This window comes from Anolis carolinensis, chromosome 1, assembly GCF_035594765.1.
Source record: "Anolis carolinensis isolate JA03-04 chromosome 1, rAnoCar3.1.pri, whole genome shotgun sequence".
NCBI lineage: Eukaryota > Metazoa > Chordata > Lepidosauria > Squamata > Dactyloidae > Anolis > Anolis carolinensis.
In genome coordinates, this window is record NC_085841.1 from 278260606 (window position 1) to 278287254 (window position 26649).

Here is a 26649-nt window from a genome sequence, read left to right on the forward strand (position 1 = left end):
GGAAAACCCCCCTGCTCCAACGATGCATTAATGATCAACACAAACCAATCAACCAGCCCCTCCCTGGCCGATTTAATTAGCCAAGACGGGCAAGGGTCCAGAACCGACGTGGTTGCCCTCACAGCCCCGAGGACCTCCACCACGGTCTCAGGAAGAACAAGCCTAAAAGAATCCCACAAAATCAGACTGCTATTATTATAGCTGTTTATATATAACAGCTATTCCTTTTGATTTATAAATTATTTATTATAACAGCTATTCCTTTTGATTTATAAAAAGAAAGATTGGAAAGCAAGTTTTACACTTGTGGTATAGATCTTTTGTATTTTTATATTATAGGTATAAAACAGAGCACTAGTACTTCACTGATGTCAGCTGTTCCTAGAATAATCTTGCCCTGAAATCTTTGAAAATATAGTTCTTCTGTAAAGGTATTTCATTGATTCTCAAAGCTACTTTGAAAAGCTTCCCTCTTCTTTGGCATATTTCATAGGCTGGGACTTTGGTAAAGCATAGTAAATATGTCATTATTACATAAAGTGAATGTCTATGCTGCTTATCCCAGTCACAGTGCTCAGTCAGCTTATGATTGAAAATCCATCGTGAAGTGGCTGTCTGTATGCTACTCCCAATGCTGAATTCACCCTGAACTGGATTTTCATACAATCCTGCATATGCAGCTGGATCATTTATTGGCACAGCTATGTCAACACAAGCCCTTGCATTATGTCAAAAACCAGCTGAGTTCATTCTTTCAGTCATTTCACCATATGCCTTTAAGCTAGGAAGTCAGTGAGCTGACTAAAATGCACAGTGATCATGTGAGAAGAAGGTTGTGTGAATTGATTGTGATTTTTGTAAATCAGGGCTCAAATTTAACAAGATATTCACTGGATATGTTATAGACAATAACTTTCTTCTTAATTCCTTATGGAGAGCCACATTTTTTGTCACAAGCCATGTCTCCATCTTTAAGTCTGTAATCATCTGTAACAAATACTTTTACTAGCACTTTTTCACTTGCTTAAAATGTCATGAACATTAATATATTGGAAGCTTTAAAATGTGCATTCTTCTTATAAAAATGAAGATGTGGTACTGAACAACACCATCGTTGATTATTTCCTTGTTGATGATTATGTCAATGTTTTTCATTACCTAAAGGTATTTAATTTGAAAACAAAATTCAGAAAGAGCATAACTATATTTAAATTTTAGAATAGAGGTGACATGTCAAAGATGGAGCATTGATCAGTTAATGAAGTTTGAAGATAGCCTGACACATGCTGCGAAAGCACACAGCAACATGCTATAAGGACTTTAAACGGGAATAAGCAAAGTTGGGGGATACTATGAAATAGAGCCCTTAATGTACTTAATGTAAACTATATCAGATGACAAAAACGATGAAGAATTTGACATTTTGCTCTATTAAACAGTGTTTTTGGTTTCCAGAATTATTTTGCAGATGACAAACCAGAGTAGAATTGTTAGTACTACAACCTACTCTTGGTCTCCTTTATGCAGAGAAAATTGAGCTTTTCCATCTTCTGCTTCCAATTAGGTAGTTTACTTGATTTCTATTTGGTTATCAGATGATGTCAATGTGTACAGTCACCTCTTTCAGTCCTTGAAAAAGGAGTTTACAATGAACAAACTCCTGCCCTTGCAAAATTCAGTCAATCAAGCTCCTATTTCATTTCTGATGCTTCAGTCTTTGATTCTGCTGTTTCTTATTCTTGCATTCTAAACACCTATTTATTTAACAAAAAGTTCTGTTCTAATGTGTGGTTAATTTCCACCTGGACTCCAGCATAGACTCCTGTGTTTTGCATTATTTATTATTGACATTACTTGGTCAGGTTTTGCATTATATCCCTTTACTGCTCGTGCTACATATCTCACTTGAAAATACCATTTGATTTTTCTAAGATTTTCATTTCCTGAGTAAAACATTATATAAATATCAAAAGATCCCACTCCTCTGCACATTTAGCTTGCTCACCCCAAGTATTGCTATGTTCATTTAATCCGTTTCCTGTTTTACTAAGTCATTTGATTCATGCTTCTCACATCCCATGTTCCTATGTTATATATTGTGCAACTTTGGAATTTCTTTTTACCTCTGAGCCTGTCAACAGCTAATTTTCCTTTCCTGAGTCTAATTCCATCAATAGCCACAGTGCTATTTGTAGTTGTCCTTTGCTGTACCCCAGTAGCCAGTTGACTGCCATCCAATTTGAGAATGTCATCTTCTGACACTGTGACTTGTTTCATCATAGTGTTTTCATAGTAAATGAAAGGTTTAGCATTAGGGATGTGCAATTTGTCCAAAAGGCATCCCATTTCGAGGACCATTGTCAGCTGACCCCTCATACTGTTTACCAGGAAGTTACTCGAAAGGGGAGAGGTTTGCCATTTTCATTTGGCAAAGATTGACCCATTGGTTACAATGGAAAATTTTAAATGCTCAATCTTCAGTCATTTTAAGGCTTATCTGCATGAAACCTACCTCAGTTTTAGACCCCATTTACAACTGCAGGCCTGTCAAGTTTCAAAACAATTAATAAATCTACTGATTTTTAGAATTATTTTAAGTTTTAACCATAACATTTTTAAAAACAAGACAAACTGCAAGAGAGGGTTCTGGGAATTGTAGTTGCCAGTTGTATCCATTCTCAGCCAATCAGAGCATGGAAACCACCAGACTTTTTATTGGTTGAGAAACAGAGAGAGAAACTTCAACTCCCATCATGCTTTGAGCAGAAGTCAGAGATTTTTCAATGGCAGCCTTATGCAACTGCTGCTGGGATAGCGAGTTCCCAGAGGAGCCCTCTCTGGAGGAGAAGCCTAGGAAACTTTCCAAAAAGAAATAAAAGACGCTGCTGCTGCCGGGGGAGGGAGAAAAAGATATTGCAATAATCCCATCTTCTCCAGGAGCCCCGCAGCAGATCCCTGCCTCAGGTATATTGCAGACTTAACTCTCTCCTCTCCAGCAGCCCATAAAATCTGGCTCCCTTTATATGTCTTGCTGGGCTTTTCGGCTCCCCCCTCCCCAGTCTGTTTTCAGAGATTATATAAAAGTGCCACCAAATACTACACATCTTTTTTGTTCAAACTGATTCAGGCCCAAACCTATTTAGCCTGCCCCCCTCTGCACAGAACTAACAAGCATTAGTTATGGTGTCACTGCCATTGTCTTTGAGAGATCCTCTATATGTTTCACCCCTTTCTACTGCTGATGCCTAGTAGCTATTTGATCATTTTGTACATTTAATCTGGTTCCTCAAGAAAAGGCTGTCTAACATGGAAAGTGCTACCAGCAGCACTATTGCCATCAGCATAGCCTCCTGTCTCACAGAAGCTATTGCAAAGGCAGTGCCAATGGTGGTGGTATACCTACACTAAATTAAAACTATTAAAATGGCATTTTTGTTTTTCACTTTTTGAAAAAAAGAAAAGGTGACTTTGAGTTTTTTTTAAAGTTGCAAATCAATTATTCTGTGCTAATATTTCACCCCACAGCCCTTATTGTGACTTATAAATCACTTGTAACTCAAGCTCACAGGCTCAAAATGCCAATTCTTCGTATGTCCATGATTTTAAATATTGAAAGTGTGTGTCTTTTTTATTCCAGACTTTGGACATTTCTTTTCAAGTAAGAAAAATGCCAAGGCTTAATGCCAACTCTCATCTGACTAATTTTATCGGCCTTTAAGAGCCTGTTTAACTTTTGTGAGAACTTTCCTGAAAATTGTGTGCAAGAAAGTTTCTGCTCACATCCAGTGTTTCTTGGGGGAGTCTTGAAGATTTGCTTTCACATTCACTGGCTTGAAGGAGATCTGGCTTAATGGTCAGAATCCGGCATTGAGAGCAATGAACTCCTTATGCAGCCTGCTTGGATATGCTCTCCATCATACCCTGGGGCATTTCAGAAATGGGAGTATATTAGTGCAGCCATATGGACCCCATGAAATTTGTTGTGTGACTTCTGAATACCATGGATTACACCAGCACTTATTTAGGCATTACCTGCCACAAAGGGGATGAATAGATACGGTATGTAGACAACTAAAGTTGGTTTGTTTAACTTGGTGAAAATTATTTTGGGCTGCATATTATTGAATATATTGTATTCATCAAGTGGTAACAATCTCAATTATATCAATTTAAGTTTTAGATTCTAACACAACAAAATGTTTTAAGGCCAAGGGTGTTTGTGAATTCATTTATAAGACATGCTATGCACACAAGTGCATGAGATACACATATTCTTGCATGAAGATCGAACCTGAGCCAATCCATGTTTACTCAAGGGTTTGCCAGTGAATATAATTGGACTCACTCTTAAGAAACATTCATTACTATAGTATTACTCAGTAGGAGATATATGTATTTAAGGGGAAAATAGACTGGGTTTTATTTCACCCCAGGGTGCTGTTTTGACTCCCAGGTCCAAAACAGAATCCTTCTCTTAGGTTTTTTTCTGTGCCATTTTGAGATTTCTCATATTTCATTTCATTTATTTTATTTTATTAAAAAATTAATATAGCAATATATATATATATAAAATAATATATTAATTATATTAATATATATAAAAAAACAAACAAACCTAAAAGCCTATTAAACCAATCAACATATAAATGTAGGTAAAGGCAGCATAGCAAAGAGGACTTTTCCAAAATTGCTAACCATGAAATGGGACACTGTGACCCTTTTTCTTTCTTGTTTTAAACATGTAGCAGAATGCAGCTGGACACGTTGAGGCAACTGGGCACAGTTAAGCTCCATTTTATGATTGCCTGATGTAATGGGGTGATATGTTGAATATAAAGAATGATCTGCTGCTGGCCAGGCTGCTAAAAATGTTAATTCTGTGCCTAGTGCCAGGTTGACAATGCTCCTTGCTCCATATGGCCACTTTTCTGGTTGAAATGATGTGGAGGATGCAAAACAGACTGTCCCTAAAGAGAGAGCTCTTTATGAATCATACATGATCTGCAACTATGGACGCTTCCTGTCTGGAATCCTTGTGTACTTCTGCCTTACAGCTTAGAAAAACATCAACAAAATTTGAATTGTACCTTTGGTTGATTGGATTTTTTTAAAAATAATAGGAGCCATTTCTTTATGCATAGTTTGTGTGTCAATGACAGGTTCTACAAAGCACAATTCTTTCTATCTCCAAAAGTGGGTATTGTCTTTTGAAATGCTATTGGTACTATCAGCAGAATATGTTCCTTTAACAAAAGACTGATATTGTTCACCCTCCAGATGTCGTTGAGCTGCAACATTCCTTTGGGTCGAGTCTACCAAAGATAAAAGGAATCTGCTGCAGCTTCTCCTAGTTTGTGTGTTTTTCCTGATAACAACTTTTGCTATTTTTTGCTATCTTGACTGCACCCTGATGTTGCTTGCCCATATGTATCCCATTTATTATCTGTTGGAGAGTATATTCACCCAGAAATGGTGATTTGAGGCACATCCATCCTGCTTGGTCCATAAGATGCATGTACAGTTGTTGAGGTCAAAAAATATCTGAAGTCTATTTGCTGAGATAAAGGGAAGCCATAGTGCCTCTCTATTCTGCTTTGGGTAGACATCACCTGGAATACTGTGTCCAAATCGGAGCACCACAATGTAAAAGAAATATTGACAAGCTAGAAGGTGTCCAGAAGAGGTCAACTGAAATGAACAAATGTCTGGAGACCATGCCCTATGAGGAGCGGCTTAAGGACCTGGGTATGTTTAGTCTGTAGAAGAGAAGGTTGAGAAGAGATATGATAGCCATGCATAAATATGTGAAATGATGTCATAAGGAAGAGGGAGCAGGCTTGTTTTCTGCTGCCCTGGAAACTAGGACTCAGAGTAATGGGTTCAAATTACAGGAAGGGAGATTCCACCTGAAACATTAGGAAAAACTTCCTGACTATAAAAGGTGTTCAGCAGTGGGACTCTCTGCCTCTCAGTGTGGTGGAAGCTCCTTCCTTGGAGACTTTTAAACAGTGGATAGGTGGCCCATGTGGTCTCTTTCAACTCTATGATTCTATGACTTATTATTAAAATTGCTTCTTAAGTTGATTCCTCTTCCTACACTGACATATGAATTTACACAAAAATTGGCTTGCAATAAATTAAACTCTTAGGAGGCAATTGTGAAGTGATATAGCTATTCAGCCATTCCTTTAGTGAATCACTCTTTTTGATAAACTTCAACATGACAATCACTCCCAACTAGAAAGTGCCATTGGTTACTCTGTTTCTTATATCATCTTTTGTCTAGCCTCTAAGGAATCTCTTTTGGCTCTGTTTTATCTTTGGTTTGAAATAACTAGGGCTATAATGGCAAACTTTCCGTATTGAATTATTCCTCCACTATGGTAGTGCTGTCCCTATTGGCTTGAATAATGCTGTAGTTGTAAATAATTTGCTCAGGGAGGATGATAGTGTGGGAATTAGTAGGTGCAGCTGGTACTTATTGGAAGAGGGAATGAATACATAGTTGTGCTGCCAGTTCTTTTGGTTTATTGATATTCCTTTGATAGTCCAATTGCATAAAGATTTGTGGCCTTGGCAGGCCCTGAAGGATCACATCTGGTTCTTCTTGGGGAATTATTGTGATTTTTGTTCCACGGTCTACAGTGGCTGATGCATTTTGTCTCCTAATGGGTGCACAGTAACTTAGAACAGAAGGCCTGAAAAATAGTCCTATTGTGCCACCTTTCCTCTGTGTTCAGAACCCAGAACCCTCTAATCCCTGCCCACTAAAGGTTCTGTCTAAAAACAAGAGTTGAGCAAGTATGGCTTTTGGGGTATTCTTTAAATGCAACTCCCAAAATTCCTTATCATTTTATATGCTGTTTAAGACTGGAGAGAGTTGTAGGCTGAAAACACCCAAACAGTGTCCATCAGTTCCCAAAAACACAGTACCTTGATATAAGGTACAATAGGTGTAGGGCAGAGATGGATCAAAATATAGGAACTTGCTATTCCCACCCATTTTTTTCTCTACCACTCCAAAACAGATAGAAGGTACATACATGAAATCTGGACATTTTTAAAAAAAATCTTCTGTGCTGTTGGTGACTTGAATAATTGCTTGCTTAGTTTTCACAAACTGATCATCACATGATAAACTTGTTCATGAGCTCCTTCCTAAATAGCAGGTGAGAGGTTACAGGATTGAAGAGTCCCCTATAAATACAGGCAATTTCCAGGTTATTAACAAATAAGCTCTAGAGCAGGCATGGGCAAACTTCAGCCCTCCAGGTGATTTGGACTTCAGCTCCCACAATTCCTAACAGCCTACTGGAAGGGTACATTGTAATGTGTAAATCCGGCCAATTTTTTTAAGGTTTTAGGTAGCATAGGGAAGGGTTAACACTCCTGTAACTTGTTTTGCTGTCCATGTTCCCCATTCAGAATATTTCACCTCACTTTCTGTCCCTGTGACAATTGGATTCTGAAAAAAATTGGGTTGTCGTGGAAACAAGGATTTGTGATAAAGCTTCAGTGGAGACACCTTTTCCCCATGATAACTCTTACAGGAGTGAATTTCCCTTCCAAGGGTAGATATCCTCTCACTTCCTGTTGTCTCACCCCTGTTTCTAACTAGGAGTCACTGGATGTTTGTAAACCAAGGACTGACTGAAACCATTCCCTTTCTACAGTCAAAATCATGTGTTGGGGGAAGACAAGGTGTGTTTCCACTTTATTTATCGTATCAGAAGCAAACCGGGGGTACAGTTGTAATGTATTTAAAAACACAAACAAAGTTTTAAAACTTGGCATCATAATAAATGTCCTTTGACCAGTAGCTGGTGTTGCTGTAAAAAGGTCCTCCATTGTGTATGTGGCAGGGCTCACACTGCATTGTAGTAGGTGGTATGTGGTTTTCTCTTCTCCACACTCGCATGTCGTGGACTCCACTTTGTGGCCCCATTTCTTAAGGTTGGCTCTGCATCTCATGGTGCCAGAGCGCAGTCTGTTCAATGCCTTCCAAGTCACCCAGTCTTCTGTGTTTCCACTTGATATGCTATCATTATTGTGGGGCGGGGGAGTGGGGGGTATTTGCGTTATATTAAAATGACATATCAGATGAAATGTCATAGAACAGCTGTAGTTCGTTTTATTTTTAAGCTATGCAAGCTGCAGTTTGCATAGGTAGGGTATTTGATTGCAGGAGACTCCTTCCTTTTTCTTTGGCCACAGAAACATGTTCCAAACACACAGATCAGTCCTCTTTTGTCACTCCTAGACTTCCTTACACACAGTATTGTTCCGTCATTTACTTTTCCTCTCTTGTGGTTTTGAAGGAAATGGGGAGATTCTTAAAGGGGGGGGATGAGTGTCTTCAAAGATATGAAACTCAGCATCTCTCCTGGCAAAAGAAGTTAAAGTATCGTAAATGTTTTATTTTGAGATAATTATTTAAATGTAAACAATATTAGGCTGGCTCACTATACATAGTTTATTGTGTTGCAGTTGTAGCCTTCATAAACTTTATCTGAATTAAAACACATTCTACTTCCTAGCTGACCAGAACTTACACTCACACTATGTTGAATTGCCAACTGTGTCTGGAATATTAGTATGCAAAGGTATCTCATGGCACCTTTACCAGGCAAAATAATCTGGATACAGTTTGGAATAGTCTGCTCTGGAGCTGCCCCCAATATACTAAAGGAAGCATCAGCACCAGTGCCCTGCCCTTCTGAAACCGCCACTGTTGTTTCACTGGCCAGAATAGCTCTCTGGCAATATCGCTTCTGGCGGGATTAAAATGGGGTTATCACATCGCTGGGTGCCATGTTGTGACTTCACCAGAAGTGACATCAACAGCAAGTCCCTGCCAGGAAGTTGCTTTTGGATAGCTAAACAACAGTGGATCTTTGGTTGTGTGGACACTAGATTGCCCCAGATTCAGCCTGATCCAGCTATCCATATATCAAAAAAACTAGGGGTCATTCCACTTTCCCAAAAGCTCAGAAGTATACTGTAGTTCTTCTTGAAATGGACTCTATTTTCTGTTGTCCTAGACATCATATGTCCAGTGATGCCAATGCTCAGAATTCCAGTCTAGCAACTGAAGGGCCACAGGTTTCCACATCTACAGCAAAACAGTTTGCTCTAATTGTCATAGGAGTGACATGCCTGCATCAGGGCTTGGGTATATGTGAGCCCTTAAATATTGTGTTCTTTTAGAATTTATATCCTGTTTGCTTTTGTTAGGCTGTCATGTCACCCTCAACTAGCCTGGACAATGGTAAGGGCTCATGGGAGCAATAATTCATCAATACTTGGCAATGCTTGTGAACGATCATAAATCATTTAACCATTTTCATGAGGACCTGCAGCATTTTTCTTCAAGAATAACTCTTAATCATACAGCGTTTTTTATCATATGTACTGGGAACTTTTGGTGTTCGAAGACCTATACAGCCCTTTTAATTATCTTTTGCAATTTGTTATGCTAAAGAATTAACACAGATGTCTACTACATCTTAATATGCTGTTAGTCAGTGGCCACTAACTGACAGTATATTAAGTCAGATAGTTTGTTCTCTCTGCCTTTTCTCTGAAGAGTAATAGTCACAATTCGTCTCATAATTCTAAAAATATTTATTTATTTATTTACTTACGATATTTCTATCCTGCCTTTCTCTACGCCAAAGGGGACTCAAGGCGGCTTTACAGATATGCAGCTATTCAATGCCTTAAAAGCAATACAAAATTAAAATAGACATTTAAAAAGAATAATAACATACAATTAAAAACAATTAGAGGCAATTAAAATAGTCAATGGATAGAGAAACAAAACAAAAGTGGTGACAATTGGCAACCTTGTGTTGTTCCTTTTTGCGTTTCTATCCAATTTGACAGTTGGCCATTTAGCCTTAGTCTTGTTTTTTGGTTAGAATATATTGCATCCATCACATTTCTAAATTGCTGGCCCACCCCATATTGAGACAGGACATTTTCCATATATTCCCATTGAACATTATCAAATGCTTTCTTAGCATTGAGAAATAACAATGCAATCTCTTTGTTGGGATCTTGCTCAACTACCTCTGTTATAAAATCGTTCTTACATCCTGGTTTAATTGTGTCCCTGGGAGGAAGCCTACTTGATCTTTATAATTTTAGCCAAAATTCTTTTAATCTGTTTGCTAAAATCTCTGCAAATAGTTTAGAATTGCAATTTAGTAATGAGATTGGCCTATAGTTCTTCACTTGTTCTGCATCTCTATCCTGTTTTGGAATGAGAACTATATCTGCCTCCGCTCAAGAGTCTGGAATCTCACCTTTCTACAATTGGGAGCCATTCCTCTTTTATATTCCTTGTAATACTTGGCTGAAAACCCATTTGGACCAGTAGCTTTATCTATTTTAGATTTCTCAATAGCCCCACCTAATTCCTCCAATATGATTGCTTTATCTAAATCTGAGTTCATTTCCTCTGAGAACTTTGTAAACCTAATATCCTCCAGATATTATCTATCTTTTTATAATTGGTCTGGGAGTTTTGATATAAATTCTTGTAATAATTTTCAAAATTTTTCTGAATGCTCTGTATATCTGTGATTGTTTCTCCTTTATTCCTTATTTTAACAATAAATTGTTGTTTCGTATTTTTCTTCAATTGCCACATTAACAATTTCCCTGGTTTATTCACATTTTTTTTTAAAAAAATGTTTATTGTACATAATTTTCTTTTTGATCTTATTTGCAATTAGCAATTCATATTGCTGTTGTAAATTAGCCAATTCTTGTTGAAATTTCCTCTTATTTCATTATTATCATCTAATTCTTTTTCTATAGCAGTGATTTTAATTAAAATCTCCATTTGTATTTTATTTTTCTCTTTGTACTGCCTTGTATTTTACTATATTAATAAGCCTCTAATCACTGTGTTCCCTGTGTCCCAGACAATCTTTTCATTCATCTCATCCTTTAAATTCTCTTTTGAGTAATGTTTTAATTCTTGTCCTTATCCTTTCTTTAATTATAGGGTCTTTCAAAGTAAAATCATTCATTTTCCATGCTTTCCTTTCCCCATGATCCCCTTTTAGATATACTAGCATCGAGTTGTGATTGGAGAACACTGTCGAGAATATTACCACTTTTAATTTATGACCAACCATTTTGTTACAAATATATAATCAATTCTGGATGATGCACCGTATATGTGTGAGTAATATGTATAATCCCTTCTTCCAAAATTGCATAACCTCCAAATATCATAGGCCTATCTTGCTTGATCAGAAATAAGAATGTTTTATCACCCATTGCTTGAAGTGTGAAATGTTCAAATAATTTATATTCATTATATATGAAATTGGGAAGATTTGGAATAAGGGGAATTTTGAACTTTCAAGCACTGCAGGAAATTGAGAAGCTGCTAAAGGCACCAGAATGCTATCTTGATAAGAATTAATTGGTTAATGCATTAATTAATTAATATTTGAATTTGCATATTTTTAAAAAGTCACATTTTGAGTATCTTGAACAAACAATTCAGCCTAGCTATAACCTTTTTATAGGGCAGGAAGGTTGGGGGAATTGCCTAGAGCAGGGGTTCTCAAACCTTTCAAGCCAAGTGACCTCAAACTGTTTGGGGGGGGGGGGCAAGCTGACTCCTTATGCTGAGTCAAACAAGACTTAATAGTATGGTCTCATGAGCATAGGGTCTTATAGTGATCTTTTTGTTTCTGTTCCCACCATGAGCTATCCACACCAAGTCCCAATGTCACACCAATTCAAGCTAGTCATAACAAAGCCCTTTGAAGCCCAGGGCTTTAACTAGTGGTTATAGACACTGTAGAGCTGCCACAAATGTGTCTTTCGTCTCTCTTCTTCTTAACATTTAGATCAGAGGGAGTCAAAATTCATAGGACTCTATGAGCCTATAGGACTCATGTGGCCCACCACCATTTTTGAGTTAAAATTCTATAAGTTACATTTTCCTTGCTACCATGGAATTTGGGACAGCATTAGTGAAAAAGGTTGCTTTCACTGCACTTTTTCTTTAAAGCAAAATGCACAGATTCACATTCCTTGAAGCCCCCTAGAAATACAAATCTTCTCTAAAATAAAGCATGTACTCTTTTCCCCCACTAGGTACATTATTTCTAGTGCTGTCAAATTTCACGAGTGAGTTTATCAGAGAACCCTCCTATCTTCTGGTATATATGTGTCATTTTGATCCACATATCCTTTCCACTCTTTCTTTAGGTAAATATGCATACCATCACGATGCACTAATAATAATATGAATATACCACATGTGCATGAAGAGTGGAAAAGAGACATGACTCCTGTGGCAGAGCCATAACTCTCATTACCTTTAGCGGTGCTCTGCACAAGAGTTTTTCACCTGCTAGCAGTAAACATTTGCTAGATTAAATCACTAAGCTGGGTAACTTCATATTTTGTTTCCTAACACTGTTCTCTCTTTATCTCAGGGAGACACAAAAACAAGATGGGTCACATTCATGCTATCCAATTATAATGCTATTACTCCACTTCAAATGTCATATATATCCTATGGAATTCTGGAACATGTAGTTTGGTGATGCACTAGAATGCTTTGGCTGAGAATTCTAAGCACTTCTCCCTAAATTGCATATTCCAGGATTTTATAGGCTAGAACCATAGCAATTTAAGTGGAATCATAGTGCTATAATTTTGTAGTGTAAATGGGTTCATGGAAGCCACTACTGTTCATGGTATATGTTATCATTTTCTGTTTTCGTTTCTTTTCTTTTTTTTTAGCAAAAGCTTGAACGTGATGACAAATTTCCAAAAATGCTTGAAAAATTATTCTGTGATATAGCAGGAAAAGTGACTTTTGTTCTTCTCTGTTTGAATCTGACATAACAATTGAAGCTTGAGAAAAATGTGGAAGATTCTCATCATGTCAGGAGCTGAGGACAATAAGCATCTATTTATGATAAAGGCATTGAACACTTATTTATTACATCATTTATCCAATGAGTTGAAAGTGAACATGCATGACACTCATTTTATCCTCTCAACAAATCTGTGAGGTATAGTAATCCAAGAGTTTATATTGTTCCAAGATCTCTCAGAGACATCAATGGCTGAGTGGAGATTTGAATCAGTATTCCTTCACATGTACTCCAGCATATAGTACTGGGCAAACATATCTCTCTTCCAGGATGCACAATACAGCAGAGAGAGAGAAAAGCAGGATTAGAGAAACCCTGTTTTAATTTTGAAACTTTCTTTTCATATTCTTATGAAAAGAAACTTATTTCATCTGATGGTGTTTGCAAGCACTGTCCTTTTTAAGATCCTAGCTGCCCAGCCTTCCTCAGTTTCAAAGGCAAGACCTGCGTGATATATTACTTTAAATATAAAGCACAGTTACATGCATAAGCCAGCTTACATGGAACTGAATTATGAACTAAAGAGATCCTGTACTTCGGCAATGTAACAAGAGCCATAAGGCTGGGTGGCAAAAAGCCCATTTAGCTTGGTGATAATGACATCCTGTCTCAAGCTGAAAGTCTGGGACTTCAATCAAACGTGTCAATGTTTTTGTTTCCTGTATTATTAAATGATGTTTTTGTTCATCCCAGCAATAATTGTGCACTTATTTCATTTTCTCTTTTTTTGTCCTGTCATCTGAAATGTTATATGCCATGAAGAGAAATGATCCTGTTGTAATTTGATATAGACACTGAAAAGAATTAAACTTCCATAAATTTAGCTGAGAGAATAATTTCTCTTTTAGCTAGTAATTTCAAAAAAATATTTGTGACAGAGGAGTAATTCTGGGGATGGTGGAGTACGAATACATAATGCTCAGAAGCCAAGCCTACATTTCTTTCAGGGACCTAAGAGCTGGGGAGAGCCAGCATGCTATAAAAGCTTGACTAGGACTCAAACTATACTAGGTTCGGGGTTCAGATCCATAGTTAGTCAAAGAAACCTACTGGGTGATCTTGGGCAAGTAACATTTTCTCATCCCCAGAGAAAGATAATGGAAAAAGTTATTATACAAAGCAGACGTATTATGTTCAAGGCCCAAATGAAGATTCAGGACCTGCTCCCACAGTGAAATTGTGTGCATTATTTAAGGCAGGGGTCCCCAAACTAAGGCCCGGGGGCCGGATGTGGCCCTCCAAGGTCATTTACCTGGCCCCCACCCTCAGTTTTATAATATAATATTTTTATATCAGTTTCAATAATATAATATATTGTATATACATATAATATTGATAATAATCTTATGTTATACAATATTATACTAATAGTAATACCATATAATAATATTAATTATATGTTATGTATTACATATTATAAAATAGTATAGTGGTATAGTTCAATATAGTAATATATAATGCTAATATTGTGTTAAGCTAATAATATAATTGTTATGGTTGAGCCTTCTGGCTCCGATACTAGGAGACGAGGTCGTAAGACTCCTCGAGAGTCAGACTCTCTTGAGGAGCGCGAAAGGAAACGACTCCGGGACTTATTTGCAGAACCAACAGACGAAGACTCCTTTGAGGGTTTTACCGAGGGAATGGAGGAAGAGATGGTTAGCTCAGAGGAGGATGACATGGAATGGACTCGTGGGAGGGAGGATTTGGGTGCCGCCGGCAATGATAGCATGGGAGGCGACTGGCGGGTTGCAGGATCGGACCCGTGGACGGGCTGGAGGGATGGAACGGGATCCACAGCTGGGGATGCTGTGGGGCGTAGTCAAAGGTGTTTTAGCTCTGATGAGGATGATGATGATGAGGCACCTGGAATTAGGATAGCAGCTGACAGCGATGAGGAGTTGTGAACTGGCATAAAATGGGGTCTAGAATCAATGGCTAATTGCGTTGGGCAAGGTAATCTGGACGAACGCTTGGGCTCTTGTTGGGGAACTTCCTGAAGACGGGTGTGATTCGTTTGCTGAATACGTAAGTTACCAAGGACACTGGGCATAGACGGCGGGAGGAACTGTGTGGGCTTTTTCTGTGCAACCTGTGTTTAATCTTGATAGCTTGGACCTCCGTCGTCTTTTTGACGGACATTAATTGCCTACTCTGGATTGACACTGGACTGACTGACTGACTACGACCTCGGACTATCCCTTCTGTGGCTATCGGTGGATCTTGTGAACTAAAGACGTCTGTACCTGGCTTTCGACCCCGGACCGGATTGGGACCCTGCTGACCGTTGCTACCCTGATTGATGTGCCTGGACCCGGATTTCGCTCGTTGCATGGAGGAGTAACAACCTTAGTTACTCAATTGTAGCTTTTGAGTAGCAGAGAGGAATCTGCTGCCAGTTATTTGTGTTACATTGAATCTTTGTTTATCAACTTTTGTTTGTTTAAATTGCCAGGCTGAAGTAAGCATTTTTTGATTTAACCCGGATTAAACTCCTGTTTAATCCGGTTTATCTTTTGAACCGTTTTTAGTACCAGCGGAGTCTTTTTGTATCTTTTCACATTGAAGGCAAGTGTTTGCCTAGTCCTTTGTTTCTTACGGGCATTTTTTAGTTCTGTAACTTTAATAAACTGTGTTGAACTTTACTTGGTGGCGTTCTGTCTGTGACAGATTGCCCAACGCCCGAAAAAAGTTTTTCTAGTAAGGTATTAATGTCAAGAAGACGATGGAGGAGCTTAAGGCCCGTTTTGACCAGCCGCAGGCTGCATTTTACGCTGCACAAGCAGCACAGCCAGCTAAAGGACATGTAATGACTCCTGAACGTTTTGATGGGTCTCGAAACAAATTGCCCACTTTTTTGGCGCAAATTGAACTTTATTTTTCTCAGATTAGCGCACAAGCTTTTCCTACGGACACCAGCAAGGTGGCATTTATTTTGAGTCTGTTGACCGGACCTGCGGGACAATGGGCCACTAATTTGATTTTGGGAAATGACCCAGTCAAGGACAATTTAAATGATTTCAAGAAATTATTATCTTATACTTTTGGGGATCCCCTCCGTATGGAGAATGCTAGCTGGGCTCTTTATCAGTTAAAACAGGGAAAGGGGTCTGTTTTGGACTATTTAAATAAGTTTAACTCTTTTCGTCATCAACTAGACTGGGGGGAGAATGCGTTTATGCTTTTGTTTATTGCTGGCTTGAATGATTATCTCCAGGATGAATTGGCGCGTTTAGAGCCAGCAGAAAACTGGGACGCTTTGGTGGCTAAAGTTTTGCGTTTGGACGCCCGGTTTAATCTCGCAAACAGTCTAGGGCAATGTATGCGCCATCTGTATCTGCGCCTAGGGCACCTGTGGCAAAGGGGGAGGAGCCTATGGAACTCGGGGTGTTTAGAAAATTGTCAACGGCAGAAAAAGACCGTAGAAGGCAATTGGGATTGTGTTTATATTGCGGGACTGCTGGGCATTTTGCTAGGAATTGTAATATTAAGCCTTCTCAGCTTTCGGGAAAAGGTCAGCCCTAATGCGACGTGAGTCCAACGCATTAGGGCTTATAAAGCAGTCACTTGAGGGGAAGAAACATGTTTTTGTACCCATTTCTTTATCTGTTGGGGGAAAAGAACTTGCTTCTACTCTGGCACTGCTGGACTCAGGGGCTACGGTCTCGTATGTGGATGTTGGGTTTGCGAGGAAGCATGGGCTTCCTACAGTACGTAAAGCATGCGATATATGGGTGGAAGGAGCGGACGGGAAACTACTGGAGTCTGGGGTGGTTAATCGTGAAACCTCAGAAATAACGTGGGAGGTACAAGGAGTAACTGGAAAGTTTGTATGGGACATTACACGGTTACCAAGATACAATGTAATCCTGGGAATGGATTGGTTAACTTTAGTAAATCCTCAAGTGGATTGGGTGAAGCGTACTATAGCTTTTAAAAGGCAGGAATGTTTTGCTTTAAACTCTTCTCAGATTGACATGGAGGGAGTGCCCGCTGAATATAGGGAATTTCAAGATGTGTTTTGTAAGAAGGAAGCGGATAAGTTGCCGCCTCATAGACCATACGATTGTGTGATTAGATTAATAGAAGGCGCTAAGTTACCAGCAGGAAGGTTGTACGCTTTAACAGTACCAGAAAGACAAGCCTTGAGGGAATTTCTTGACGAGAACCTAGCTAAAGGGTTTATTCGCCCATCTTGCTCTCCAACTGCTGCACCTGTGTTCTTTGTAGCTAAAAAAAAACAGGGGAGCTTAGACTAGTATGTGACTATCGGGTTCTCAACAAGCACACCATTCGTGATAGATATCCGCTACCTTTGATTTCGGAATTACTATCGAGAGTGCAAGGGGCTAAGATCTTTACCAAGCTTGACCTACGGGGGGCGTATAACTTGATTAGAATACGAGAAGGTGACGAATGGAAGACGGCATTTAACACGTGTTTCGGATGTCACGAGTTCCGTGTAATGCCATTCGTATTATGCAATGCACCTGCTGTCTTTCAAAGATTCATAAATGATGTATTTAGGGATTTAATTGATCAATTTGTAGTGGTTTATTTGGACGATATATTAATTTTCTCTAAGGATGAAAAGGAACACCAGCAGCATGTGAAGCAGGTATTACAACGTCTACGGGGTAATGGGCTTTTTGCTAAGGCTTCCAAATGTGTATTTCACGTGTCTGAAGTTGAGTTCCTGGGACATGTAGTTTCGGGAAAGGAACTAAAAATGGACCCGCACAAAGTTGACGCGGTCAACTCGTGGCAAGAACTCAAGTCTAAAAAAGATGTACAACGATTTTTGGGGTTTGCTAATTACTATCGAGAGTTCATCCCAAACTTTGCCAAACTCACTGTACCTTTAACGCAACTCTTGCGTAAAAAGCAACCGTTTGTGTGGGGACGGGAGGCTCACGATGCGTTTCTACAGTTGAAATCTAGTTTCCAAGCTGATAATATACTAATCCATCCAGACATTGATAGACCGTTCATAGTAGAAGCAGACGCTTCTAGTTATGCGTTGGGGGCTGTATTATCTCAAAGGGATTCATCAGGGATCTTGCGTCCCTGTGGATTTTACTCCAGACAACTAACACCTTTTGAACAAAATTACACCATCTGGGAAAAGGAATTGTTGGCTATCAAGGTGGCTTTTGAGGTGTGGCGGCACTGGTTAGAGGGCGCACGTCATCAAATTGTGGTCAGATCTGATCACAAGAATTTAGAACATTTACAAACTGCCAAGAAATTGAATCAACGTCAGATTCGATGGGCCTTGTTTTTCTCTAGGTTCAACTTTAAGGTTCAATTTGTGGAAGGGAAGGTAAACTTACGGGCGGATGCATTATCTCGTAAGCCTGAGTTTAAAACTTGCGAGCAGACTGTGTGTCAGACAATTTTGCCTATTGCCTCTTTATGCGTGGTAGAAAACGAGGCTGGTTTACACGCTCAAATTCTAGAGGCTCAGAAGGACGATAACTGGACTCAAGAACAACTCATGTTACTTTCAGTAGGGACTCGTACTATGCTGCCTCATTTACAGGACCAGGAGGGGGTATTGGTACGTAATGGACAAGTTTATGTACCGGCGGGGGCACTCAGGTTGGAAGTCATTAGGGCACATCATGATGAACCGATGGCTGGGCATTTTGGCAGGTTTAAAACTGTACAACTCATTACTAGAAACTATTGGTGGCCTAAAATGCGACAGGACATTCTTCGTTTTTGTGATAGCTGTGCAGTATGTCAGCAGAGTAAGACGCCTGTCGGGCGCCCTAGGGGATTATTATCTTCCTTGCCTGTTCCTGAGAGGCCATGGCAGATTATTTCCATGGATTTCATTTCTGACTTGCCTAGGTCTGGGGGTTATACATGCATTTGGGTGGTGGTGGATCTATTTTCTAAAATGGCTCATTTTATATCATGTTCTACAATTCCAGCGGCTCCTACATTGGCTTTACTATTTACCAAGCATATTTTCCGCTTGCATGGGGCTCCTGAGGTTATTATCTCTGACAGAGCTCCTCAATTTGTGTCTCGTTTTTGGAGGCATTTCCATGAGTGTTTGGGAACCAAGTTAAATGTCTCCTCTGCTTTTCATCCAAAAACGGATGGTCAATCGGAGAGGGTTAATGGATTGTTGGAGCAGTATTTACGTTGTTTCTGTCTAGAACAACCAAGTGCTTGGGTAAAATGGTTGTCGGTGGCTGAATTCGCCTATAATAACGCTGTACATACGTCTAGTCAACACACACCCTTTGAATTAACTTATGGCTTCCATCCGCGGGGAGGGGTGGCGCCGTCAACCAATGTGGTTTCCTCTGATCCGGTGTACCGTTCCTCTGAAATGGCTGCCTTACATGATGTTGCTCGTCGGTTGTTATTAGAAGCTAAGGCAGCGCAGAAGACTCAAGCCGACCGCCATAGACAAGCCGGGGAGGAGTTGGAGGAAGGGGATCTAGTTTGGTTATCCTCTAAATATATTAAACATGCTGGGGGAAAGTTTGCGCCACGGTATTTGGGACCTTTTCCTATTGCTAAAAAGATTTCTTCTGTGGCATTTAGATTGCGCTTGCCATCTTCTTTTAAGATTCACCCTGTCTTTCATCGTTCTTTATTGAAGTTAGATACTTCTGGGCGCCGTAACACTGTAGCCGAGGAGATCACTGCTGTGACTCCACCTTTGGAGGAGGAGGCCTTTGTGAGAGGGGATAGTGTTATGGTTGAGCCTTCTGGCTCCGATACTAGGAGACGAGGTCGTAAGACTCCTCGAGAGTCAGACTCTCTTGAGGAGCGCGAAAGGAAACGACTCCGGGACTTATTTGCAGAACCAACAGACGAAGACTCCTTTGAGGGTTTTACCGAGGGAATGGAGGAAGAGATGGTTAGCTCAGAGGAGGATGACATGGAATGGACTCGTGGGAGGGAGGATTTGGGTGCCGCCGGCAATGATAGCATGGGAGGCGACTGGCGGGTTGCAGGATCGGACCCGTGGACGGGCTGGAGGGATGGAACGGGATCCACAGCTGGGGATGCTGTGGGGCGTAGTCAAAGGTGTTTTAGCTCTGATGAGGATGATGATGATGAGGCACCTGGAATTAGGATAGCAGCTGACAGCGATGAGGAGTTGTGAACTGGCATAAAATGGGGTCTAGAATCAATGTGTCACGACCCAGGCTGCAGAGCACCAATAACCATACACAGAGGCCAGAATCTATCTAATATCTTTATTAAGGAAATATATAAAGTTAATAAAAACAAGTATAGGAAATAGTCCAGAAGTAGACCTTTCAGGAAAGGTCAAAATTAGTCCAAAAAAGCAATGTCCAATATGAAATATTAAGGTCCAAAGTTGTAATCCAATAACCGAAACACTCACTTGCCAAGCAAGTGAGGGGAGATGACAAGGTCCTTTAGTCCATGAACTTGAGCAAGGCTAGGAAATAACTTGATTCTTGGCACACAAAGCTTGATTCAAGGCAACAAGGAAACGAGGAGCAAGAACAAGATCCGTGGTAATTACTTGGCGAGGTCCGGGAAACAAGGCAAGATCCGGGGAGAAAACAAGGCTGAGAACGAAGGCTTGGAACAGGAACAAAGGCTTGAAAACAGGAGTAGCTGTCCACACACGCTGCTCCGGTAGCTGACGAATTGACTCCGCAAGATTCCTTCGGGAGCAAGGAACCTAAATAGGCCTCGTTTTCCCACCAGAGAACACTTCTCTGGGGAATCAGAAACGAAAGTCAATCTCTGTGTCCAGATGTATGACTCCCTAAAATTTCTCATGGCAGCAGGCTTAATCATCTGAATGCTTTGCTGCAATTCTCAAACTCCTGCGATTAGCTTGTTGCACTCCTTTTTGCTGGAGATAATAATTACGGCGCGAAAAAGGGGGAGAACTCGACTCAGGGCTTGTTTGGCAGATTTCTGGAAGACAAGCCTCCTGCAGGTGCAAAGGCTCAATTTCTGGCTGGGATAGTTCCTTTTCTGGCTGAAATGGTGGAAAACCCAAGTTTTCCTCTTCATCATTCACAACAGCACTAGGAACGGGACTACATGGCCCATGAGTCATCACACAATGGCTAATTGCGTTGGGCAAGGTAATCTGGACGAACGCTTGGGCTCTTGTTGGGGAACTTCCTGAAGACGGGTGTGATTCGTTTGCTGAATACGTAAGTTACCAAGGACACTGGGCATACACTGGGCGGGAGGAACTGTGTGGGCTTTTTCTGTGCAACCTGTGTTTAATCTTGATAGCTTGGACCTCCGTCGTCTTTTTGACGGACATTAATTGCCTACTCTGGATTGACGCTGGACTGACTGACTGACTACGACCTCGGACTATCCCTTCTGTGGCTATCGGTGGATCTTGTGAACTAAAGACATCTGTACCTGGCTTTCGACCCCGGACCGGATTGGGACCCTGCTGACCGTTGCTACCCTGATTGATGTGCCTGAACCCGGATTTCGCTCGTTGCACGGAGGAGTAACAACCTTAGTTACTCAATTGTAGCTTTTGAGTAGCAGAGAGGAATCTGCTGCCAGTTATTTGTGTTACATTGAATCTTTGTTTATCAACTTTTGTTTGTTTAAATTGCCAGGCTGAAGTAAGCATTTTTTGATTTAACCCGGATTAAACTCCTGTTTAAACTCCTGTTTTTAGTACCAGCGGAGTCTTTTTGTATCTTTTCACATTGAAGGCAAGTGTTTGCCTAGTCCTTTGTTTCTTACGGGCATTTTTTAGTTCTGTAACTTTAATAAACTGTGTTGAACTTTACTTGGTGGCGTTCTGTCTGTGACAATAATATATTGTATGTACATATAGCTGCTCTGAGTCCCCTTCGGGGTGAGAAGGGTGGGATATAAATGTAGTAAATAAATGCAGTAAATAAATAATTAATTTTAGACTTAGGCTCAGCCAAAGTCTGAAATGACTTGAAGACACAACAACAACAACAATCCTAATTAACCTGACTATCTCATTGGCCAGAAGCAGGCCCACACTTCTGATAGGTTTATGTTGGTTACAATTGTTTTCATTTTTAAATATTGTATTGGTCTTTCATTGTTATTGTTGTTGTTTTGCACTACATATAAGATATGTGCAGTGTGCATAGGATTTTTTTCATTTTTTTTTCAAATGATAATTTGGCCCCTCAACAGTCTGAAGGATTGTGGACCGGCCCTCTGCTTAAAAAGTTTGGGGACCCCTGATTTAAGGTAATCCCACATTATCCAATGGTTCTAACCTCACAAAACTTCTTCTGCATTATCCTTAAGTAAAAAAGTTCCCATCAGAAAACTGTGTGCTGACCACTTTCTTTGAACCAACTTCACCCATCTCCAGGCACATCATCATCACCATTTTTTTGTTGTTGCATAGGGAAATCGCCTTTAATCATGAGCTCCTGAGGTGTTCACATCTTTGTCATCAGAATGATGTGGGCAATCTCTGCTCGGTTCCTATTTTGTCTTCCTGTATACTATCACTTGCCATTACTGTTATATCTGGTGGCAGGGAAGGAAAGAACCTGCATGGCCCTTATTCTCCTCTCTAGGTGCTATACGTCCTCCAGGTATAGTTCACAGAGTAGCTGTTTGGAAACACATGTGCCTCAGCTACCATAATTCACACTTTTATCCCTTTTTGTCAAAAAAAGGGGTGCAGCATTATGCAAAGAAAAAAATTGAGCAGAGCCAGCTGGGTTCAGGGCTCTCCCTCTCTTACATATGAGGAAGCAGAAGGAAGAGCCCCCAGATCAAGCCTACCCCTTGAAGGTAAGAAATACAAACAGAGCTGACTTGCAACTTCATCACACGAAGAAATTTCAGCATCCTAGGACACTTCTGCCCCAGTTGAGCCATGAAGCCCCACACCACCCATCACATGACATAGCCTCACTTCCAGTGTCTCAGCTATTGTGGCAGTGTCCTACAATGCTGTGCTGCCAACATAGGAGCCTCCCTGTTTTCTGTTAAGAACAATGAGGCCACCTCGAAAGGAAGTAGCACAGCAAGGTAGAATGGATTGCCCCACTGCCCCCCCCCCCCCATTCACCAGAGAGGCTGGCAAATTGATCCAGTGGACCCCATTAATGTCCTTGATCTGGGGCTTTCTCTTTACTTCTAAGGAGACAGGAAGGGAGGACCCAGCTGATTCCATTTAAATTTCTGTTTTAAAACTGTCTTACCACTGAGGAGGGAGAAGAAAAATCCCCAGGCCAAGCTTTCTCCTTGGAGTTAAGACAATTTTAAAAAAGAAATGCAAACAGAGCTGCCTGGGTTTGGAGCTTTCTGTCTCCTACTTCTGAGGAGACAAGAGGGAGAAGACCCAGCTGACTCAATTTGAATTTTTGTTTTAAAACTGCTTTACCACCTAGGATGTAGGAGGGATCAGAAAGAGCCCCAGCAAGCTGCAATACACATAAAGAAATGAAAGGTACTGACTGGGAGGGGGGGCAGAAATGGGGGCAAATATGTTGTGGCAACTATTATGTGGTCAATTGAAATATTTCTTTAAGCCAAAGTGAAGCAAGCCTGTACTCAAGTCAGAACTGGGAAAAGTTACCTGTTTGAATGGTAACTTTAACATTTCCACTAGCCAATCATATGCTTTCATTCCACATTAACTCTTTATATAAACTAGAATTCAGAAAAATAGCCATATGATTTCAATCATATGTGCTGGATGTTTAGATGCTCATGAAGTGCATCTAGAAGTTCCCAGCTATTTAGAAAGATCCCTCTATTTGGTATGCAACAGAAATGATGTGAATTAGTATCACAATCCAGAAATAAAAGACATTTCCTATATAAAGTATATACCATACTAAATTGTTTGCTTCCTTGTACTGAAAAGCTTTGTGATTCAGTACATGTATTTCTGAAAAAGGAAACGTTTACACTAGCAGATTATCATATTGGGCAACTGTATCACTTAGATCTTATGCGGAAGCATTATTTATGATGCTGCCCATAATGGCTGATGTACTCTGCAAAGCCAGAATTGTTAGTCCACCAACTGCGTTCATTTATTTGAAAATAAATATCCAGTGGAGATAAATAAATAAATAAAGGAACTTAACTGCTGTATGAATGCATTTCTGAAAACTAATCTGCTTATCAGATTGCAGTTCCAGGGCATTACAGGGTTATTGTCATGCCATTTCTCAGCTGAGAGGGAAAATAACAGTCTCCTCCTTTAAACAGCATGAAGCATTATTCCATATTTTATGATTATAGCAGTACACTGGTCCATTCCAGTTTTAAGACAGTAAATGGGTCCTTTGGTATGATGCAATTTACATCTTATGTAACCAGTTTAGAATCAGCCCAACACAGAAAATTGAACAACTTGTTTGCTGCCTGAGTACCTCTTCATGTTGTGATTACTTCTTTCAAAAACAACAGCAACATTCAAAAAGCTGAAATAGACAACTTGCAGCTTGATTGCAATGTATCAACTACAGCAAGTAAACCTTGGATCACAGTGATCTGATCCTTTCATAGCAACCTGGGCAGGGAGGGAGTAATAAGAGAGGGAAGATTGTGGCGAAGGAAGAAGAAGAGTGTTTTTGATTTTGAACATTGCCGGCTTGCCTCCCACAAACAGTGGCAAAAAAGCCATTGTAATTCTAAGACTAATTGCCTAAATACCATGAAGGTTCCAGATGTCATCTGAACTTGGATGCTAAGCAGGATCAGGCCTGGTTAGTACTTGAAAGGAAGACCAACAGGTAGAAGCCCTGCTATAGCTATAATAAGAGGAAGGCAACAGCAAATTACTTCTGGGATTTCTTGTGTAAGGAAACAGAACAGAAGACTACAGATTGAAGGAAGTAATAGGAGAACTTTGAGGCCTTATGGACAACAACTTAAATATGGGCCAACAATGTGATGTGGCAGCAAAAAAAGCCTATGGGATTTTGGCCTGCATAAATAGGAATATAGTGTCTAGATCCAGGGAAATCATGCTACCCCTCTATTCTGCCTTGTTCAGACCACAACTAGAATACTGTGTCCAATTCTGGGCACCACAATTGAAGGGCGATGTTGTCAAGCTAGAATTCATCCAGAGGAGGGCAACTAAAATGATCAAGGGTCTGGGGAGGTACATTTGCCTTTGCTAATCTGTAACTTGTTTCCTAAAATTTCCTCTAAACATTTCAAATATGCACAGCTCAAATGTATTTTCAGGCTATTGTCAAAGCACAAAATGTTATTTTCTACTATGTAAGACAGGGACTAGAGCAGGTAAAAGACCTGTTTCTAGCAATCTTCTTCCTTCAGGGTTAAATCTTAAAAGCCTCCCTCAGCCACACCCAGAGTTCAGCTGGCTGCACTTTTAAAAAATACTCATGGGAGGTCTCCAAGAAATTCTTCTAGTAGGCAGGCATTTTGTTGGGTTACCTAATTGCTTTTCCTCCGCCTGCCATTAGTCAAGCACTGCCATAATATGAGTTTCAGACAGCTCTCCGGTATCACATAGGCATCATCATTATTACCCCACTTTTATCTTCAGAAACTAAGTCCCAAAGCAGTTTGCAACCTTAAACATATACAATTAAAAACAAAAAAGTAGCATTAAAAATAGAATTAAACTAGGACAATTATTAAAACAATGCAATTGAAATGCAATTTAAAAATAAATAAATAAATAAATACCTGTTAAAAACAATTCACTAAGACCATACAACACCGCAGCGTATTTCTTAAAAACACTCTGCTTGAATAAAGTTTTAGTCTGCTGCCAGAACGACAGCAAAGAGTGAGCTATTCTTGTTTCCCTGTAAAGAGGGTTCTGGATCACAGGGGCAACTGTCAAAAAGGCCCTCTCTTGTATACCCACCAACTGTGTTTGCAATGGTGGTGGGACTAAGGGTTTATTCTGGGAATCCCAGATCCAGGCAAGTTCAGAGAGGGAGATACAATCTGCTAAAAGGTTTGGACCCGAGTCAAATAGAGCATTATAGGTCATAACTAGCACCTTGAATTGTGCCCAGAAACAAACTGGTAACCAATTGAGTTGTGTGTTTCCCCCTAGCCAGCCCCAGTTAACAATCTGGCACTACTCTTTGGACCTCCTGAAATTTCTGAACGATCTTTAAAGACAGCATCAAGTACAGTATGTTACAATAAGCAAATGGGTTGTAACTAAGACATGTCCCACCATGGAAAGATCCAATATCTCAAGGCATAGGAGCAGTTGGTACACAAGTTTTAAATGTGCAAAGACAGAGTTTACGATCTGGCCACAGAAGAAACCTAGGGCAACGGGTTCAAAGCTGAATCCAGGGGTACACCCAAAATGCAAAACTGTGTCTTTAGGAGGAGTGTAATACTATCTAAAACAGGAACTACCTTTCCACTGACCGGGAGTACATTTGTCTTCTTTGGATTAAGTTTGAATTTGTTTGTCCCCATCCAGTCTGTTACTGATGAGAGACAGATCCACACAGCATTGCCAAGCATTCCAGATTTTAAGGAAAAGCCCGGTATTTAGATAAAATGTCCCATATCCCTTTACATCCTGGGCCGGGACATCAATTGTCCTGTATTTCCACCAATCACATGCACCAGTCTGAGCATGTGCTTCCTTCTGGCAGGAAACGTGAGTCAGCCCCTCCCCCTCCCCCTCTCTCTGGCATTGGTGTCCTTTCTTCTGGGTGCCCATTCCTCCTGAACCAGTGGGGGAGGGGGGGCTCCCTCTCCTGTGGCATCACTTGACCCTCCCCCT

At 40.2% G+C, this 26649-nt stretch overlaps 1 long non-coding RNA gene across 1 annotated transcript; it reads left to right on the forward strand.

Moving 5' to 3' along the window:
• Positions 1-14408: 14408 nt before the first annotated feature.
• On the forward strand, positions 14409-15559 carry LOC134295402 (uncharacterized). Its single transcript, XR_010001960.1, has 2 exons — positions 14409-14942; positions 15026-15559. It is a non-coding gene; the product is annotated as an uncharacterized LOC134295402 (long non-coding RNA).
• Positions 15560-26649: the final 11090 nt, after the last annotated feature.